Genomic DNA, 14,389 nt, shown 5'->3' on the forward strand with positions numbered 1-14,389 from the left:
CCTAACTTACCCTCCTTCACACTCCCCTCTTTGGCTTTAGTGGATTTTTCAACTGGCATCTTTTGGGAGATACCAGAGGGGGCTTTCTTTGATTTGGATTTTGAAATAATTGTAGGTTTGGAAGCTTTGGCAGGCAACTGTTTGGTCATTGACACAGTTGCCATTGCTACACTTGAACTCAAAGAAATTGTGGAGGTTAGAATAGTTGTAGGGATAGGTGAACTTACCTCACTTACCTGAGGTGCTTGCATTATAGGAAAGTAGAACATTAGCACATCCTTGTGATGATTGGCCCTGTTCAAATCTGCAATGAGCCTTCTCTCTTGAACCCAACAATCTAGTTTGTTGTTAGGGTTCTCAAGCACAATCTCTTCACAGAGGTGGTTAGCTAATAATATAAGAAATCTAGCATAATACACATTCTTACCTCTTTTATTTAACTCTCCTAATTTAAAACCTAACTCAAACAAGACAAGGTCACTGAAATTGTAGAATTTATCTGTAACTAGCATGTAGAGCATGTTAAGCATGGAAATATTCACTGAATCAAAATTGCTGACCTTTCCTGAGAAAACCTTTGTAACTACATCACACAAGTAACTCCACTCTTTCCTAAGACCCATTCTCCTAATATCACTCAGTTTAGAAGTAGGGAGTGCATAGTGCATGGTGTTAGGTCTCAATATGTTTGTAGAAGGGGGTTGAATACAAACAATACCGTTTAATCGAATAAAATGCGGAATAAAAAAGTGAAACAAAATTCAATTTAAATAAAACTATTATTAAACTTGAAAGGTGTTACAACAACGGTATCGTTTACAAGGGATTAATCTCAAATAAATTATTTCAAATCTAGAATAAATTTGACATGAACTTTTTCTATTTTTGTAATAAAAGGATCAAATGCTAACTGCAATTTGAGATTAAGTTCTAGGGATTTTGATCCGCTAGATAGTTACACAAGAACAAGAAAATGATTTCTAGTGGATTGGATTTAACAATAAATACTAGAAATAAATGATCTATTAATTTGCAATAAGTTCTCTGCAGGTTTCTTTTATTCTGTGTTCTTCTGAATTTGATATTCAATGCTTGCTCTCTGTTGAAAAATCAGCTGCTGTTGTTAAGTAAACAAAATAATCCACTTGATCCAGAAAGACTTTCGGCAAGACAATTCATTTGAACTAGAAAGACTTTCGGCAAGACAATCCATCTGAACTGGCAAGACAATCAAATGAACTGGCATGACTTTTGGTATGACTATTGATTGTCATACCGATTGTCTTGCTAATACAAAAGATAGTCTTGCTGAATTAATATAGAATGTTAATTCAAAATCAATTCTGAAAATACATAATATTAATTCAGAATTAATTAATCAATTAATTCAATTAATCAATAAATTAATCTTTGCAGATTTAATTTATTTTCTTAATTAAATTATACGACTTAATTAATTCATAGAGAATTAATACTACTCTAGAACAACAACTCTTCTTCTGAAAATCTTCTGAAAGTCACTGTCAATTATGAATCAATTCCACCACTTCAATGCTGACACTCAATGTACTGTCTGGTTCATGAGTGACTAACTTCCGTGACGTTTCTTCATGCCTTGACCTTGATACTCTTGATTTTCTTCAGATTAAATCCTTGTAATTAATTGATACCCTGACGAGATCTCTGTCACTTGATTAAATTCCACAATCTTGATTTATATCACTGAGGCTTGATCAATTTCTTGAGCTTCTTCCAGTGAATAAAGTCATCAAGTCTGTAGAAGAACAATGTAACTTAATCCTTTGACATATGTTACTATGAGAGATCTCTCGGACGATAGGACCACTATTTACTTGTTACATCCTTATTTGAGTTGAGTTAAATCCTTGAATAAACAAATAGGCTATGACATATGCCTTTCACATGGAATTAAGCATATTGATTATATCAGTGTCAGTGTGTGGTGAAGTCACATTGTTATCAGGAATTTTGAAACATGCTTTTATCACATCACTATTGATACAGAATTCTTTACCTTTAATGGTTAGAGTGATGGTCTTATCTGTAGAGTTGTAGGTAGCAGTGGTCCACATCTCTTCAACAACTTCACAAAAGATTGTGGGTGATTCCAGCATGGCATAGTTGAGCTTGCAACTCTTCACAAAGTCCATCATCTTGTGATAGTCTCCAGATTGCTGAATACCCTTGTTCACTAGTGCGGTGAAATTGTTCTTCTCATAAATGAACCCATTTTGAGACATAATCTTTACAACAGGTGCCATTGTTAGAGAATAAGAGCTTGAAGAGAAAGAGAGTAAGTGCTTTGGGAGAGAATGAAATTAGAGCAGTTGAATTGAGAATGATAAAAGAAAAGCAATTGCAATGAAATAAGCTTTTATATTATCTCAAAAATAACTGATAAAAATAATAAAGTAAAATAAAGTAACCAATAGAAATTGCCTAAAATAGTCGTTTAAAAATAAACTGTAAAAATTCCACCCATTATCCGTCGTGTTATGCTTACAAACTGTAAGTATACTTGATGGATAATGTACAGGGAATTAATGGCTGAGATTAAGAAAATTCGACGGATGAGGATAAACTATTATCCGTCGAGACATAAAATAATCCAGAAACATAATTGATTTTTGTTAGCAAATAATATATCGACGCATGATCAAACTCGATGGATAAGCATCATCCGTCGAGATGTAAATTTTGACTAAGCCAAAATCTCATCTATGACTGAAAAATCAATTAAATTTCTGGCTGCATTTCAACTTGCAAATTAACTCAGATAGATTGAAGAGTAATTAAGCATACCTAACTCACTTACCAACCTTGAAAAGGTGGATTCATCAAGTGGCTTGGTAAAGATATCTGCAAGATGCTTCTCACTTGGAACAAAATGTAGTTCCACAGTACCATTCATTACATGTTCCCTTATGAAATGGTACTTGATATCTATGTGCTTTGTCCTTGAATGTTGTACTAGATTTTCAGTGATGGCAATTGCACTTATGTTATCACACAAAATAGGAATCCTTTCAACTTGCAAACCATAGTCTAGCAATTGATTTTTCATCCATAAGATATGTGCACAGCAACTACCAGCAGCAATATATTCAGCTTCAGCTGTAGAAGTAGAAACTGAATTTTGCTTTTTACTGAACCAGGACACAAGCTTGTTTCCTAGAAATTGACAGGTTCCTATTGTACTTTTTCTATCAATTCTACAACCTGCATAATCTGCATCTGAATAACCAGTTAGATCAAAACTAGAATCTCTAGGGTACCAAATGCCAAGATTTGGTGTTTCCTTGAGATATCTGAAAATTCTCTTAATAGCTATTAAGTGAGATTCTCTAGGATCAGCCTGAAATCTAGCACATAAACATGTAGCAAACATTATATCTGGCCCACTGGCTATTAAGTACAGAAGTGAGCCAACCATGCCTCTATAACTTGAAATATCCACAGACTTTTCAGTAGTGTTTAATTCAAGCTTAGTTGCAGTGGCCATGGGAGTTTTTGCAGATGTGCAATCCATTAGATCAAACTTCTTTAAAAGATCAAAAATATATTTAGTTTGACTAATGAATATTCCATCACTAACTTGCTTAACTTGTAAGCCAAGAAAGTAAGTTAGTTCTCCCATCATACTCATTTCATACTTACTTTGCATCAATTTGGCAAACTTTTTGCAAAGTTTCTCATCTGTAGAGCCAAAAATAATATCATCTACATAAATTTGAACAAGTATACTAGAGCCATTAACATTTCTGAAAAATAAAGTTTTATCTACAGTACCTCTTGTGAAGTGATTTTCCAAAAGGAACTTTGATAAAGTGTCATACCAGGCTCTAGGTGCTTGCTTCAATCCATAAAGTGTTTTCAAAAGATAATAGACATGTTCTGGAAAATTTGGATCTTCAAAACCAGGAGGTTGACTGACATAGACTTCTTCCTCCAAATCTCCATTCAGAAAGGCACTTTTGACATCCATCTGATAGACCTTGAAATTGGCATGGGATGCATAGGCTAAGAAGATTCTAATGGCTTCAAGTCTTGCAACAGGAGTAAATGTTTCATCAAAATATATTCCTTCTTGCTGACAATAGCCCTTAGCAACCAATCTAGCTTTGTTCCTGACTACTATGCCATTTTCATCCATCTTGTTTCTGAATACCCATTTAGTATATATTGGATTCTTTCCTTTAGGCTTGGGCACCAGCTTCCATATATTATTCCTTTCAAATTGGTTTAGCTCCTCCTGCATAGCTAAAATCCAATCAGGATCCAACAAAGCTTCTTCTACCTTCTTTGGTTCTTCCTTGGAAAGAAAGCTGCTGTATAGACATTCTTCTTGAGTTGCTCTTCTTGTTTGAACTCCAGAAGAAACATCACCAATGATAAGCTCAAAGGGGTGATCTTTTGTCCATTTCCTTTGTTGAGGTAGATTAGCTCTAGATGAAGAAACCTCATTGTTGTCTTGATGTGTGATTGAGTTTTGATTGTTAGAAACTCCCCCTGAGTTTGTAGATCTTTGATTTGAGAAAGGGGAACTTTCTATATGTTCTTCCTTTCCACTACTCCATTCTGTTATGGAGTCCTTGCTGCTGAAAACTCATGCAGAATCCCATTTTCCTCACAAAATGCTCTCATGACAGAATTCTTGAACTCAGTTCCATTGTCACTCCTGATTCTTCTAACCTTGAAATCAGGATGATTATTGACTTGCCTTATGTGATTGATGATGATTTCACTAGCCTCATATTTAGACTTTAGGAAATATGTCCAAGAGAACTTTGAGAAATCATATACAATTACTAGGCAAAATCTTTTCCTTGAGATGGACAATACATTGACTGGTCCAAATAAATCCATGTAAAGCAGTTGCAAAGGCTCTTCAATTGTTGAATCAAGTTTCTTCCTGAATGATGCTTTAATCTGCTTTCCTTTTTGGCAGGCATCACACAGTGCATCCTTAGAAAACTCCACTAGAGGAATGCCTCTAACCAGTTCTTTCTTTACTAGCTCATTCATGGTCTTGAAGTTTAAATGGGATAGCTTCTTGTGCCATAGCCAACTTTCATCCTGACTTGCTTTACTGAGAAAACAAGTTACAGATTCTGCATTAGATGAGTTGAAATCAGCTAGGTACACATTTCCTTTTCTCACACCAGTGAGAACCACTTTGTTGCTTCTTTTATTTGTCACAACACAGGCTTCTGAATTGAAGGTTACTGAGTTACCTTTATCACAAAGCTGGCTGATACTCAACAAGTTGTGTTTGAGACCATCCACTAAGGCAACCTCCTCAATGATGACATTGCCCTTTGAAATCAAGCCATATCCCACAGTATAACCCTTGCTGTCATCTCCAAAAGTAATACTTGGTCCAGCTCTCTCCTTAAACTCAGTGAGCAGGGTAGAATCACCAGTCATATGTCTTGAACAACCACTATCCAAGTACCAAAGATTCTTTCTGTTTCCCTGCACACATCAAAATCTGATTTTGGTACCCAAGTTTCCTTGGGTCCTTCCTTGTTAGCTTTCTTTTTCTGTTTCTTAGGCTTTATCTCATTTGACTTAGGAATTTCAGATTTATCCTTAGTCATTTGAGTTGGGCCTTTGAAATCATTCATTGCAACAAAATTATCATGCATATTATGACTAACAGGAAATGGCATGCTATGTGTAAACATGTTGTTCCAGTAAGGCATGCTAAATGACATTTATGGCATACTATATGCAGCATAATAAGGATTAGGTGCAAATGGCATATTAGCAAACTGTGCATTCATGTTTTGTGTAGACATAGCATTAACAGGCATGGGAGGCATGGCATTCATGTTAGAAAATTGAGGTTGCACAGACATGGAAGTAGGCATGGCAGATTTGCAATTAACAGACAAATGATTTACACTACCACACTTTGACACATATTTTTCTAGGAGCATATTTATCAGGTGTGTAGTTATTGTGTTTGTTAATCCCTACTTTACCATTCCTATTGTTTTTCTTTTTGGTCTCTATTTTTACCTCAATCTTTTCAAGTCTGTCACTTACCTGTTTGACAGTTATCTGACCAACATTAGCCTTTTTCCCTTTCTTAACTTGACTCGATTCTCCTGAAATAAAATTCTTGGAAACAGACCCATACTTCTCATTCAGCTTAACAAGTTTGGCTTTACTGATAGGCTTGCTCACAGCCGATGGATGAGGATTTTCATCATTCGACGGATAACACTTTTTGTTATCCGACGGATGATCCTCATCATTCGTCGAGTCTACATCTGTAAGCACTCCATCTACCAAATTAGGTTCTAGTTTCTCTTTGTTCTTTTTCCAGGCTTCATCACAAAAAGACTCAATTCCTTAAACTTTGGTGATTTGAGCATGGACATCCCTGGATGTTTTGCAAGCTTTAATCACCTCGTGTTCACGCTCGAGCTGCTTCTTTAAAATTTCCTCTTTCTTCAAGGACTCAGTTAATTCCTCCTTGGCAATTTTACACTCTATTCTTAATTTTTCAAAATCAATAAACTGAGAGTCATGCACATTATTTCTCTCACTCAAAAACAAATTGTTTTATTTGATTTTAGCATTTTCTTTAGTAAGAGACTTAAGTGTAACACGCAAATGATATAACTCTGTAGACATGTCATTTATGGCATCATTACACTCAGCTTTTGATAAATGTGCAAGGTTTGTAGTAATTACCTGATTACTTGAAGAGCTTGTTTCTGTCTCATCAGACTTGGCCATTAGGGCTAGATTGACATAGCTGACATCTTCATCCAGACCATCTGCTGCCCAGTCATTTTCTTGTGTTATGAAAGCCCTTTCCTTTTGTTTGAGCAGCTCAAAGTATTTTTGCTTATAATCTACTGGCTCAAACTTTTTCTTACTGGAATCTGACTTCCTACACTCACTGGCAAAGTGCCCTGCCAAGCCACATTGGAAACATTTGAATTTTGATTTATCCACCATGTTTCTATTTGGCTTGGCTGCTCCAAAGTTCTTCTTGAACTTGAGCTTGGAAAATCTCCTGGAAAGAAATGCTAGGTATTCATCAATGTCTTCCATGTCATCTTGGCTCAAAGAATCTTCACTTTCTACTGCAAGCCCCTTGCCCTTGTTCTCACAGACCCTTGAAGTTGATTCAACAGCTTCCATCTTCACTTCCTTCTCCTTTTCCAACTCAGCAACTAGTGCAATGGATCCTCCTTTCTTCTTTCCTCTCTCCATTCTTTCATCCTGCTCTATTTCAAGCTCATAGGTTTTCAGGATGCCATACAGTCTCTCCAAAGTAAACTCCTTATAATCTTGTGAGTTTCTTAATGAGACTGTCATTGGTTTCCATTCCTTTGGAATAGATCTAAGGAATTTCAGATTGGAGTCTTTTGTCTGATAGACCCTTCCATGCAACTTTAAAGCATTTAGTAGTTTTTAAAACCTACTAAAAATGTCAGTGAGAGACTCACTTTCTTCATTGTAAAAATGCTCATATTGCTGAATCAAGAGCTGCATCTTGTTTTCTCTAACTTGCTCAGTGCCATCACAGATTATCTATATTGTATCCCAAACATCCTTGGTAGTTTTACAGTTGATAATGTTGTCAAACATATCTCCATCAACTCCATTAAACAGGATGTTCATGGCCGTTTTATCCTTCCTGACTTGTTCAATGTCAGGATCAGACCATTCATGCCTTGGCTTGGGGACTGATGGCTCGTTTCCTGTTGCTGCTCTCATTGGAACATGAGGGCCTCATTCTATGCAATCAACATAGGCCTCATCTTGAGAAAGCAAATGAAGATGCATATTTACCTTCCAATGATGGTAATTATCTTTATCCATAAAAGGGATCTTGACTCCAACATCCTTCTTGTTCATCTTGCTGTATTGTTTTGATCTTTAAACTCTTTGTAAGTTAAGAGCTTGCTCTGATACCAATTTTTAGTCCCTTAACAATATGACAAGAATTACAGAAGGGGGGTTGAATGGAATTCTTGAAACTTTTTCTTGAAATAAAATGTTCTAACTCGAATATAAATATAAGTGTATTGATTAGCACAATGCGGAATAAAAACTTAAGTGAATCAAAACACAAGTAATTAAAAACAAGAGTCTTTAAAAACTTTCTGGTGGATTTGAATGACTCCACCAGAGATATATATTATATATCGAGAGAACCCTGTGTGCAGAAATGCTCACAGCTGCTTACAACAATTGAACTTCTAAGACTACAGAGAAATGCTAAGAATCCTGCTTACAAATGTTTCTCTGCTTTCTTGCTTAGATCGTTAGTGTCTTAGTTGCTGCTACTTGGTTTATATATCAACAAGATTACAAAGTAATAAGACAAGATAATAAAATAAAAACTTGTTAGGTCTCAATATATTTATAGAAGGGGGGTTGAATATAAACAATACCGTTTAATCGAATAAAATACGGAATAAAAAAGTGAAACAAAATTCAAGTTAAATAAAACTATTATTAAACTTGAAAGGTGTTACAGCAACGGTATCGTTTACATGGGATTAATCTCAAATAAATTATTCCAAATCTAGAATAAATTCGACATGAACTTTTTCTATTTTTGAAATAAAAAGGACCAAATGCTAAAAGCAATTTGAGATTAAGTTCTAGGGATTTTGATCCGCTAGATAGTTACACAAGAACAAGAAAAGGATTTCTAGTGGTTTAGATTTAACAATGAATACTAGAAATTAATGATCTGAGAAATTGCAATAAGTTCTCTGCTGTTTTCTTGGTTCAATGTTCTTCTGTATATTTTATATTCAATGCTCTGTCTGTTGAAAATCAGCCGCTGCTCTTTTATATTAAATCAATCCTTGATTTAACTGGCAAGACAATCCTGTTAGCTCAGCAAGACAATCCTTTTAACTGGTAGAACTTTTGGTAGGATAATCTATTGAACTGGCATGACTTTCGGCAAGACAATCTAAATGAACTGGCATGACTTTCGGTATGACTATTGATTGTCATACCGATTGTCATACTAATACAAAAGATTGACTTGCTGAATTAATTTTGAATTTAAATTCAAAATCAATTCTGAAAAACCATAATATTAATTCAGAATTAATTAATCAATTAATCCAATTAATCAATAAATCAATCTTTGCCGATATAATTTATTTTCTTAATTAAATTATACGACTTAATTAATAAATAGAGAATTAATACTATTCTTGAACAACAACCATTCTTCTAACAATCTTCTGAAAATCATGAATCCATTTCACCACTTCAATGTTGACACTCGATGTACTGTCTGGTTCATGAATGACTAACTTCTGTGATGTTTCTTCATGTCTTGATTTTCTTTAGATTAAATCCCTGTAATTAATTGATACCCTGACGAGATCTCTGTCACTTGATTAAATCCACAATCTTGATTTATATCAGTGAGGCTTGATCAATTTCTTGAGCTTCTTCCAGTGAATTAAGTCCTCAAGTCTGTAGATGAACAATGTTACTTAATCCTTTGACATATGTTACTTTGAGAGATCTCTCTGATGATAGAACCACTATTTACTTGTTACATCCTTATTTGAGTTGAGTTAAATCCTCGAATAAACAAATAGGCTATGACATATGCCTTTCAATCTCCCCCTATTTGTTTGTTAGACAATAACAACAAATACCTAGAGGATAACTCAACTAACAAATAAGAAAAAGATATAAACAGTAATGCAAAGTAAATAGCAGAAAAGTTCTGGATTATATTTAACATTTTCCAGATTCCAAAAGAAATTTACAAGTGAATACAAGATAGATGTTCCTCTAGACTGAACATATAACTACATTAGTCTATCTTGATTCATAAAGCTCTAATCATATTACATTAAGTTTTGAGCTAATTGAATTCAGTTGTCTTCCCTTCCTAATTCACCTTCTTCCAAATCTTGAAGCAACTCCTTGTCAAAGACACGATCCTTTTCAAAAGTGAAGCTGGCTGGTCTGACTGGTTGAACTCCAATTGACTTTAGCTTATTCTTGAACTGATTGTACCTTTTAATATTCTTTTCACAATAAGCTTGAATCAGATCAGCTGCTTGAGTTTTCAACATGGATGAATATCCAGCAGTTCTTAAGTGATGTTTCATCCAGACAAGATGCTTAACAGAGTAGTCTTTAAGAGATTGTGAATCGAGATGGAAGATTTGAAGACAGTCAGACTTAAAAAATCTTACCTGATGAGGATTATTGACCACTTGAGGACTAGCCCTGCTGGAAAACTCTTTGAGCCTTTCTCGAAGAACTTCATTCAATTCTGAGCTTCTTTTGACTTTGTTGAGAAGAACCCAAATCTCTGATAAAGAATGATTCTCAAATAGATGAAATGATACCTTAAAAGATCCTTTGCTCTGACAATATACAAATATGCTCATTTTATTTAAAGATCTGTCAAAGGCAGTTGTGATCCTTGAGACTTCAGTCTTGATAGCATTCATGTACACGTCATTGTTTGGATTAGAGATCTCCAACTTGTCAAGAAGATGTAGAAACTGCCTATCATTGTTTGTGCTCAGCTGAGGCATATCAAGTACTCTCCTAGCTTCATCCCATTTTTCACCAATCTTCAGCTTGACATCTCTTCTCCTTTCTTTAGCTTTAATGTCATGAAGACGTTGCTTTTCAAGAGTTTCTGTTCGTTCAATATTTTTCCTTATGTCAATGATCTGGGATACCTTTTTGAGTTCAGCTTCTTTTCTTTTCAACTCTGACTGCTGCTGCTGAAACTCTTTCTCAAAAATAGGATCCACTTGAGCTTCCTCTTCCCATTCTCCAAAATCACTTTCCTCCTCAGCTTCAAAGAAACCATCTTTATCTTCCAAGACTGGTTCAGTGGGAATGTCAAAAATATCAAAGTCATCCTGTTCTCCACTATAGTAGACATCATCGGCCTTCCCTGTGCCTCCAGCAGAAGAATCTTTTTCTTTTCCCTTTCCACTTCTCCCTTTCTTCTCCCCCTTAGTTGAGGAATCCTCTACAGACTTTCCTCTAGACCCTCCATGACCTCCATAACCTCCAGAGCCTGAGCCTCCACCAGACGGCCCTTCAAAGAAAGTCCTTTATTCTTCATTAAGGTAGTGAGAATTTTTGACCATGAAGTACAAGTGCTTCATCCCTTCATTGAGATGTTCCATGCCCGTCTCTATCTTCAGAAATCTGGAGGAGTCCAGTGAATGATTCATTTTAACCAAGTCTTCAAGAGAAGTCATTCTTGAATGGAGAGAGCAGAAGTTTGAAATGTCTTCAGCTGATAAAGTTGGAGATGCCTGGATTGAGTTAAGCTTTGGTACAACAGAGGTCTTCAAATCTGATATCTCAGTCCTGATGAGAGCCAACTGATTATTGACAGAGGTGGAAGAAGAAGACCATTCAACCACTTGTGCTTTGAATGATTGAGCCCCAGCCTGACTTTTTGCAAGTTGTTCTTTCAGATCAGCAATTTGAGCTAACAGATTTTCAGTGTTTGTGTCTGTGTGTGCGCTCACCTGAATATCTCTCTTGTTTGGTTCACTCAACTCACGTGCTTGTGTTTCTCTCAATATAAGTGCTCGTGAGGAGCCATCCTGTAGCTGGTCTTCTGTACTTGCAATTGAGATCACCCTAGCCTCTTCAAGAGAGGTCAGTGGTGGTGCAATGGGAATTCGCGAGTCCCGATCCTCAGTCAAATCTATCTTTTCATGTGAACTAGATGTCTGAATTGCTTCAGGGATAGATTGAACGAGTTGCCCTCCACTTTCTCCAGATAAATCTGTGAGTGGAGAATCCCGTGAGGGAGCCAGAGGTGTTGGATCTGGGAGGGGAGAAAATGACTCTATTAAAGGTGGCTGAGAGCCAGATTTTCCCTCAGAAGAATGTGACTGCTCTTCTGCCATAACTATGGCAGGCACTGTAACCGACTCAACGTGCACTCCTCGCTCTGTGTCCTGAGTATCATCTATTGGTCTGTATGCTTCCATTATGAGTAATGGAAGTGTGCTTGACTCAGTACAAGATGCCATGACCCTATGGAGAATTTCAATAGATTCATCCTGTTGATAGAATGTCTCTAGTAACTGTTCACTGGCCATATCAAAGTCCATGTCCTGTTGGGAGGACAAGGATGGGCTTTCAGATGCCTCAGTAAATGTTCTTCTTTTCTTGGGAGGAGGCAGAGCTGAGGGTTCATTCACATCCAACAATATACTACTTCCTACTAACCTTCTAGGTAACGTTTTAGACAGTGGGGGAGAGGTTGAGATAGGTTGTGACTCTGTGTTTGGCTCTATGACCTGGGATTGAAGCTGCGGTTCTACAACTTTATGGTCAACCCTATCAACCACTGAGGGTCTTTCAACAGAAGTAGGAATAGTTTGAGAGTGAGAAATTATTAGCTGCAGTGGAAGAGCATCTGATGTTTGAGCTGGAGGTTGAGCTTGCTGTTCATGACCGGGAAGATTGAAAATTGGTAAAGGAATGTAAGTGGTCATGAAAGCAGATACAAGTACTGGAACTTGCATGAATTTGAAGGTTATGTCTTGGCGTGTGTAAATCTTTTTGCTTACTGGCGGGGGTTCAGTTACTGAAGAGTTAGCAAAAAGAGCCTTATGCTCAGGTGTGAGAAGATGTTCTACTATAAGCATAAGAAAACGAGCGTAGTAGCATGAAACCCTATGATTTGTAGAATGATCACGTAAAGCAGTAGTGAGACGTCTCAGAAGAATGGGTAAAAGTATTTTGCCAAAATTGATCCTTTGATTGAAAACAACCGCAAGACCAATATACTACAGAGTGGAAGTGATGTTGTGAAAGTTGGAGTTAGTGCAGTTGGCAAACACTTTGGAAAGTGTATCGAAGAAAATATCACATTCAGAAACCAAATTGGATTTAGACAACTTGGTTAAATTAATCACCCCCTAATAGTGAATAGCATGGAATAAGTTTGAAATATCATTTTCAGAGGGTAAATTACAGAAATTGTCCATTGGAAAATTTAACGCTCGATTGACGACTATTTCATGAACTACATACTGTGTGTGTGCCACGGTGAATGAAAAAGATTTAAAATCATTGGCCACAGTAGAGGTTGTGCAAATCAGTCTGAGCAGATCGACATTTAAAATCACATTTGATTTAATAGCAGAGCTAACAATCGAATGGTCATTTAAAAATCTAATCCACGGCTTAAATTTTTCCACATCACACTTTTCTGGATTAAAATAACCAACAAGATTATGCGAGACAATTTGGAAATTGAGAGCCATTAAAAAAATATAATAAAACACACAATTTCAGAATTTTAAGAGTAATATTAAGAAAATTTGAATTAATTAAAAAAAATTTAATAATTCGAATTAAATCAATTATATCCGAAAAATTTAGAAAGTAATGTATCTCGTTAATGTTCTTAACTCACAATAAAAGATCTGAAAAACGCACAAGACATAAAACAAAATTAACTAAAAATACCCAAAGACAAACAAACACAAACTGATTTTGAAGGGAACAAAAAAATGAAGTGAAAATAGTTTTCTAAAAAAATCGACAGCACTTCCTTACTGTATGTATACACACGAATATGTATATATATAACAGTAAAGTGTGCTGAGTAAAAACTCGAGCAAGAAGACAATAATGGCGGTTTGTGTTTGATCGAATAGAGAGAGAGAGAGAGAGAGAGAGAGAGAGAGAGAAACAAGAGAGAAAACTGTTGGAATTGAAAAACAAATGAACTGATTAAAATTACAAAACAACGAAAGACAATAAGTAGGACAACTGGTATGACAATCGAGGAAAGTCATACCGATTGTCTTCCCGATTGTCATACCAGGCAAATGGAAATAAAAAAATAAATACTAAAAATATAACTGGTATGATAATCTGATAGTCATACCGATTGTCATACTAGTACAAAATAAAAATAAATATATCTGATATAAATTTTATTACTGGCAAGACTATTGATAGTCATACCGATTGTCTTGCCAGTATAAAATTAATCTGAACATAAAATTAAACACATAAATATACTGAAATGACTTTCAGCAAGACAATTTCAATTGTCTTGCCGATTGTCATTTTAGTAATAAAACAATTATACACTTACAATTACAGAATATATATACAAAAAAACAATATTTCAGAAATAATTATATTTTATTCCAAAAATAGATTTTTGTTGAATTTTAGCAAATAAAATTCATAGAAAAATATTTTTTAGAGAAAATAAAATATTTTGAGATATTAAAATTAACAAGTAGAATAAATAAATAAGATAAGATAATAAAACTTACATAGAAATAAGCAAGAATTATGGAAAATATGATAAAATAAATTTGTAAATGAATTTTTCATTTATGAA

Source organism: Apium graveolens, chromosome 10, assembly GCF_009905375.1.
Source record: "Apium graveolens cultivar Ventura chromosome 10, ASM990537v1, whole genome shotgun sequence".
NCBI lineage: Eukaryota > Viridiplantae > Streptophyta > Magnoliopsida > Apiales > Apiaceae > Apium > Apium graveolens.